Here is a 7,809-nt window from a genome sequence, read left to right as displayed (position 1 = left end):
CCATGTTGGACTAGGAGTGGAAGGGGGAAGAGGTGGAGGGGAGGAAGGAAGGGGGGCGCCGCCCCCCTCTCCTTGTCCTATTCGGACTGGGGGGGAAGGGGGCGCGGCCCTGCCCTAGCCTCCTCTCCTCTCTTCCACCTAGGCCCAATAATGCCCATTAAGTTACCGGGGGGTTCCGGTAACCTCCCGGTACTCCGGAAAAATCCCGATTTCACCCGGAACACTTCCGATGTCCAAACATAGGCTTCCAATATATCAATCTTTATGTCTCGACCATTTTGAGACTCCTCGTCATGTCCGTGATCACATCCGGGACTTCGAACAACCTTCGGTACATCAAAACATATAAACTCATAATATAACTGTCATCGTAACGTTAAGCGTGCGGACCCTACGGGTTCGAGAACTATGTTGACATGACCGAGACACCTCTCCGGTCAATAACCAATAGCGGAACCTGGATGCTCATATTGGTTCCCACATATTCTACAAAGATCTTTATCGGTCAGACCGCATAACAACATACGTTGTTCCCTTTGTCATCGGTATGTTACTTGCCCGAGATTCGACCGTCGGTATCTCGATACCTAGTTCAATCTTGTTACCGGCAAGTCTCTTTACTCGTTCCGTAATATATCATCCCGCAACTAACTCATTAGTTACAATGCTTGCAAGGCTTATAGTGATGTGCATTACCGAGTGGGCCCAGAGATACGTCTCCGACAATCGGAGTGACAAATCCTAATCTCGAAATACGCCAACCCAACAAGTATCTTTGGAGACACCTGTAGAGCACCTTTGTAATCACCCAGTTACGTTGTGACATTTGGTAGCACACAAAGTGTTCCTCCGGTAAACGGGAGTTCCATAATCTCATAGTCATAGGAACATGTATAAGTCATGAAGAAAGCAATAGCAACACACTAAACGATCGAGTGCTAAGCTAACGGAATGGGTCAAGTCAATCACTTCATTCTCCTAATGATGTGATCCCGTTAATCAAATGACAACTCATGTCTATGGCTAGGAAACATAACCATCTTTGATCAACGAGCTAGTCAAGTAGAGGCATACTAGTGACACTCTGTTTGTCTATGCATTCACACATGTATTATGTTTCCGGTTAATACAATTCTAGCATGAATAATAAACATTTATCATGATATAAGGAAATAAATAATGCTTTATTATTGCCTCTAGGGCATATTTCCTTCAGATACATCATCTTGGTCACTACATACATAAGCATACATGGGATAGTGAGACGACCCTTTCTCTATTGGGTTGGTGCACTAGCGTATCTAGCCCATTAGAGCAATCGAGCTAGCGTCTCTCTAGTATCCGTACAACAAGAGCATTGTCCGTGGTTCCACATCTTAGAGCTCACTCCTTGGTTGTGCGGATCCCATTTATCTTCCGTGTGTGTGGTCCTAGTGTTATTCTTGGGTCTGATCTATTTGTCTTACTTTCCATTTGTGAATCTTCTCCACTTTTTCAATATATTGACTAACATTTTCTTGCATTATTTGTGCCACCTCCTAACCGAGCTCCTCCATAAGACTTTTACTCGTAGGTGTGAGAAACAATACCCGGTACCAATTCTCCTATTGTAGCATCACATGGGATCGTACTTGTTACATCCACAATCTTGGGAAAAGGTAACTTTGGTTTTGTTCCCTCATTTTCCTACTCACCACCACTTTCTCATGATGGATAGGCCGAGTTCTTCTAGCAACCCACTCTTCATCGAGCAAGACGACAACATGACCTCCTACGTCACCAAGCAACACCTATTTGGTGCACAACGAGCGCTGCATCAAGAACAACAAGCAATGAGTGACCGCATCGACAATCTCGCCACAGACTTACGCCTCTCCGAGCAACGTACAAGAGACTACTTCGATAACAAGCTCGACAAACAAAAACAAGAGAGCAATGCAAGAATGGACAAGATTCGTGCCTTGTTCGTCAACTGCTCTTCTACCTCATCGTCCTACTCGAGACGAAGCCGCTCGAGTCGACACTCTGACGACACCATCTCCGGCTCAAGTACTCCGACATCTAACACTCTTCGACAAGCCACGCGCCAAGACCGTCAAGACAACCGCAATCCTCTTCACGGCATCGATCCTCAAGAACAACTTCTAGCTCAAGAACATCGACATCGCAAAAACCAAGCTACCTTTGCGCAAGCACGAGAAAGGCAACATCAACACCAACAAGAGGAAGAACAGACGCACCAACACCGAGAAGAGCAAGAAGCGGAAGAACTCCGTCAACAACAACAATGGCGTGAAGCCCAAGCACTCGAAGCCCAATGCGCACTCCACAAAATAGGTCACGCCATCGCCGACCACAATGGACAAATGCGCGAGCAACAAGAAGCGCTTCGCGAGGACGTTCACGAGAGGAACTATCAGGCAAGAGTACACCGACAAGTCCCTCAAGCTCCTTGTCAAGAACCCCAAGTCCACCAAGAGCAACAAGACATTGGGAATCCTTCACGCCAAGAACAACACCAAGCGGATCAAGTGCGTGAAGACCCTCTTCCACGACAAGAGCGACATCAACACCGTCACTATGATGAAGAACTTCGCTACGGCAAGCTCAAGTTCACCATGCCCAAGTTCTCCGGAAGCAACGATCCCAAGGAGTACCTATCATGGGCATTCAAAGTCGACAAGATATTTCGTCTTCACAACTACGACGAGGAAAAGAAGATCACCATGGCATCCCTCGAGTTTCAAGACTATGTCCTCATTTGGTGGGAAGAAGTGATCGAGCGCCGACAATAGAAGGGCGAGCCACCCATCACGACTTGGACACAAATGAAGGACATCATGCGAGCCCGCTTCGTGTCCACATTCTACGCACGAGATCTCTTCAAGAAGTTGCAACTCCTCAAGCAAGGCACGAAGATGGTGGAAGAATACTATCATGAAATGGAGATTGCCATGATATGAGCCAATGTCAAAGAAGATGATGAGAAAACAATGGCACGCTTCTTGAATGGCCTCAACCATTGAATACGGAAGATTGCCGACTTCCAACCTTACTCCAACCTTCTCGAGCTAGTTCATGAAGCGACCAAGGCGAAACGACAAGTACAAGAAGACTTCAAGTAGGCCAAGTACTCATCAAAGACCTACAACTCATACACTCAAGCTACCTCTACTTCGACTTTGACACCTCCTACCTCAACTAGAGCATCACCAAGTACCGGCGACAAGTCAAGTTTCAAGCAAGTGACGCCTTCCTCAACTCGTCCTCCCGCAAGCAACTACAAGAACAATATTTCTTCTTTGGCACCACCGGAAGATCCCGTCAAGACAAGTTCTATCAAGTGCTTCACATGTGGTGACCATGGACACAAGTCTTCCGAATGCATCAACAAGCGAACCATGATCGCAAATGGTGACGGCACGTACGACTCCATGAGCGAAGATGAGATGGACGCTATCGAGCACGTCGCCATGCACCGTCAAGTGAATGAAGAAGAAAATGCTCAAGTCTATTGTGACAATGATTCAAGTCCCACTCTCGTGGTCTCGAAGGTCTTGATGCTTCAACACCAACAACACGAAGACCAACGGTGTCACATCCTCCACACCAAGGCCGGCATCAACGGGCCCTCCGTGAAAGTCATCATCGACGGAGGGAGTTGCCATAACTTGGCAAGTGAAGAGCTATGTTGCAAGCTGCAATTGGTCAAGAAGAAGCACCCTCGCCACTCTGGCACAATTCAAGTGGACTACACCGTGCACGGTTCTTTCAAGATAGGCGCCTACGAGGACACCATTGAGTGTGACGTAGTTCCTATGTCCGTGTGCCATCTTCTCTTGGTAATACCTTGGCAACTCGACTGCGGTGTCATCCACAACGGGAGAACAAACCACTATAGCTTCAAGATGAAGGGAACGGAGTACGTGCTACGACCTATGTCTCCAAGCCAAGTGATCGCCGACAAGAAAGCATCCACCCATAGTGGAGAGACTAGTGAGAGAGTGAACCACCAAAAAGAAAGTGAGCCACAGGCCAAAATTGAGAGACTCTTCAACAAGAGAGAAAAACTTAATCCTCCTAGCCACAAAAAGAGAGATGAGAGAAGTGTGTGAGAACCCATCGAGTGTCATCCACTATGTCCTATTGTGCAAAGATGAGGTGGCAAAGACTAACAACCCTAATCCTCTTCCTATAGTGTTGTCTAATTTGTTGAAGGAATTCGAGGATGTATTTCCGATGAGCTACCTCTCGGTCTTCCTCCTCTACGTGGCATCGAACATCGGATCGACCTCATCCCCGGCGCACCCCTTCCTAACGAGGCACCATACCGCTTCAACCCCTAAGAAACCAAAGAAATACAAAGGCAAGTACAACATCTCATAGACCATGGACATGTGCGTGAAAGTTTGAGTCCTTGTGCCGTACCGGTCATTCTTGTGCCAAAAAGAGACGGTAGCTTTCGCATGTGTTCTGATTGTAGACCCATCAATGCTATCACCGTTAGATATAGGCATCCCATTCCACACCTTGATGATATGCTAGATGAGCTTAGCGGTGCCACTATTTTCTCAAAAATTGATCCTAAAAGTGGTTACTATCAAATCCGCATACAAGAGGGTGATGAATGGAAAACAGCTTTCAAAACAAAGTTTGGTTTGTATGAGTGGTTAGTTATGCCTATGGGTCTATCGGGAGCACCCGGTACTTTCATGCGTCTTATGCATTATGTGCTTCGTCCTTACATTGGTGTATTTGTTGTGGTCTACTTTGACGACATTCTTGTGTTTAGCAAATCCCTCAAAGAACATGTGAATCATATTAGGGCCGTTTTGCAAACGCTTAGAAAATAACGTCTCTATGCTAATATGGATAAATGCACTTTTGGTGTTGGCAAGATCATTTTCTTGGGCTTTGTTGTGTCTTCCAAGGGAGTTCATGTAGATGAGTCTAAAATTGAAGCAATTAAAATTTGGCCCCAACCCACTAATTTGCAACAAGTGCGTTGTTTCCTTGGTCTAGAGGGTTTTTAGCGTTGCTTTGTGAAATACTTTCACACCGTTGCATGCTTTGAGTAAGAAAAATGCACCTTTGTTTGGGGACCATCCCAATCTACAGTATTTGATGAGCTCAAATCTTTGCTTACACATGCCCCAATTCTTGCATTTCCCGATTTCACCAAAACTTTTGAGGTTCATTGTGATGCTAGCGATCATGAAATTGGTGGAGTTTTGATGCAAGAAAAGCGAGCCGTGCATACGTTAGGGAAAAACTTTCCGGTGCTCAACTTAATTATCTTATATATGACAAAGAATTTTATGCTTTAGTGCGAGTATTACATGTTTGGGAGCATTATCTTCTCCCACATGAATTTGTCATACATACCGATCATGAGACACTTAAGTATCTAAAAGGTCAAACTAAGTTGAATAAACAGCATGCTAAATGGAGTGAATTTATTGAGTCCTTTCCTTATGTGATCAAGTACACTAAGGGCAAAGAAAATGTTGTAGCAGATGCTCTTTCCCGCATATGCATGCTTGTTACCCAACTAGAGTTGAATGTTATTGGCTATGAGCATATTAAAGATGTTTATGCGAATGATCCTTCCTTTGCACTTCCTTATGCAAAATGTATCACTCATACTTGTTGGGAGAATTTCTATCTCAAAGATGGTTACCTTATGCGCGCTAACAAACTTTGTATACCCGAGTCTTCTCTTCGTTTGTTGCTTTTGCAAGAGGCTAACAGAGGTGGAATCATGGGACATTTTGGACACGACAAGACCTTCGCCACACTCTCGTTCAAGTACTTTTGGCCAAAGGTGTTCCGCAACATGGCACGCTTCACCAACAAATGATCTACATGTTGCAAAGCTAAGTCCAAAGCACAATCGCATGGTTTACATATGCCACTTCCGATTCCATATCAACCATGGGAGGATATTAGTATGGATTTCGTGGTTGGTTTGCCTAGAACTCGAAATGGAAAGGATTCCGTCTTTGTTGTTTTGGACCGATTCTAAAAAAATGGCACATTTCATACCATGCAACAAGATAGACGATGCTTCACATGTTGCTAATCTTTTTTGTAGGGAAATCCTGAGGTTACATGGAGTACTAAGGACTATTGTGTCAGATCATGACGTCAAGTTCTTGAGCTACTTTTGGAAGACCTTATGCACCAAGCTCGGTATCAAGCTTCTATTCTCAACGGCATATCATCCACGAACCGATGGCCAAACCGAAGTCACCAACCGGACATTATCTACTCTCCTATGCGTGTTCCTCAAGAAGAACATCAAGGAGTGGGAGGGGTGCTTACCAATTGCTGAGTACGCCTACAATCGAGCTCGACACACTACTACCGGCAAGTCCCCCTTCGAGGTTTTCTACGGCTTCAACCCATTGTCCCCATTGGACATTCTACCTCTTCCTCTCCAAGAACGCGCAAACATGGATGCAAGTGCAAGGGCAAGTTTACTCAAGAAGATGCATGAAGATACAAGGGCAACAATCGAGCACCAAGTACACCGCATCGCCACCAAGCTCAACACAACAAGACACCGATGGTGTTCCAACCGGGTGACCTTGTATGGCTTCACCTTCGCAAGGACCGCTTCCCCAACGAGCGCAAGTCAAAGCTACTACCACGACCAACGGACCCTTCAAGGTGCTAGCACGCTACAATGACAACACTTACAAGATTGACATCCCACGCGACAAGTACAACGTAAGCAACATCTTCAACGTCATCCTTCCATCATCCCCATGGACTCTACACCAACACATCAAGCACCACGTGGACCCATGACAAGAGCTAGAGCACGTGCATTGGAAACCGAGGTGAACTCCTTCCTACTTGACATGCATACGAACACAAATGGAACTTGGGTGCTACCTCACCAAGATACTCTATGACTCATTAGGTACGAAGAGGAACACCACCAAGTAGTTAAGGAGCACCACCAAGTCCAAGGAGAAGTGCCCCAAGTCGCCACGTACGAAGGACTCCCCAAGAATCTAGACAGAAGGTCCCAGGCGACCCCGTGTGCACGGGCCCCCGAGACCCCGTGCCCACGGGCTACACAGGGAGCTACGGCTATAGCACCCCGTGCGCACGGGCATGTACCTGCACACGGGACCCCATGCGCACGGGCCCTACAGGATGGGCGGCTCAGATTGCTGTTTGGCCTCCACTTCGTCTGCTACCTCCCCAAGCCTACATAAACCGTACCTAGGGTCATGTTTAGGGTTAGCAAAGTATTAGATGAGATATTTGTGAGCTTTTCTCCTTCTACCACCTCCATTGGAGATCAAGGCCTCTTAGAAGAGGATCCCCTAGTGGATATCAAGGCCTCTTAGGAGAGGATCCACTTGTGGATATCAAGACCTCCTCTTGGAGAAGACTACCATCATCAAGACCTCATCTCCAAGGAGTGGGAAGAACTTATCCATTGTATCTTTCCTTTGACTGTGTTTGTGACTTGTGGATCTTGTGTTGCTACTCTAGTGGATGTGTAATTGGGTATTGTTGGAGTGATTTCCTCTTTGTGATTTGTTGGTGTTCATCCTTTTTCCCCTCCAAGTGTGAAAAATATCCATCTTAGGGTTTCACCCTACAACAAAGAGTGACGAACCCAACGATGAGCAAAAGGAATTGACGAGTGGTTTCAGCAAGGTAATTTCCGCAAGCACTGAAATTGTCGATAACAAACAGTATGATAGCAAGATAATTTTTAACGAGCAAGTAACGGTAACGGTAAATAAAGTGCAGCAAGGTAGACCAATCCTTTTGTGGCAAAGGATA

This window comes from Triticum aestivum, chromosome 7D (assembly GCF_018294505.1).
Source record: "Triticum aestivum cultivar Chinese Spring chromosome 7D, IWGSC CS RefSeq v2.1, whole genome shotgun sequence".
Taxonomy (NCBI): Eukaryota; Viridiplantae; Streptophyta; class Magnoliopsida; order Poales; family Poaceae; genus Triticum; species Triticum aestivum.
Note: the sequence above shows the minus strand (reverse complement) of the source record.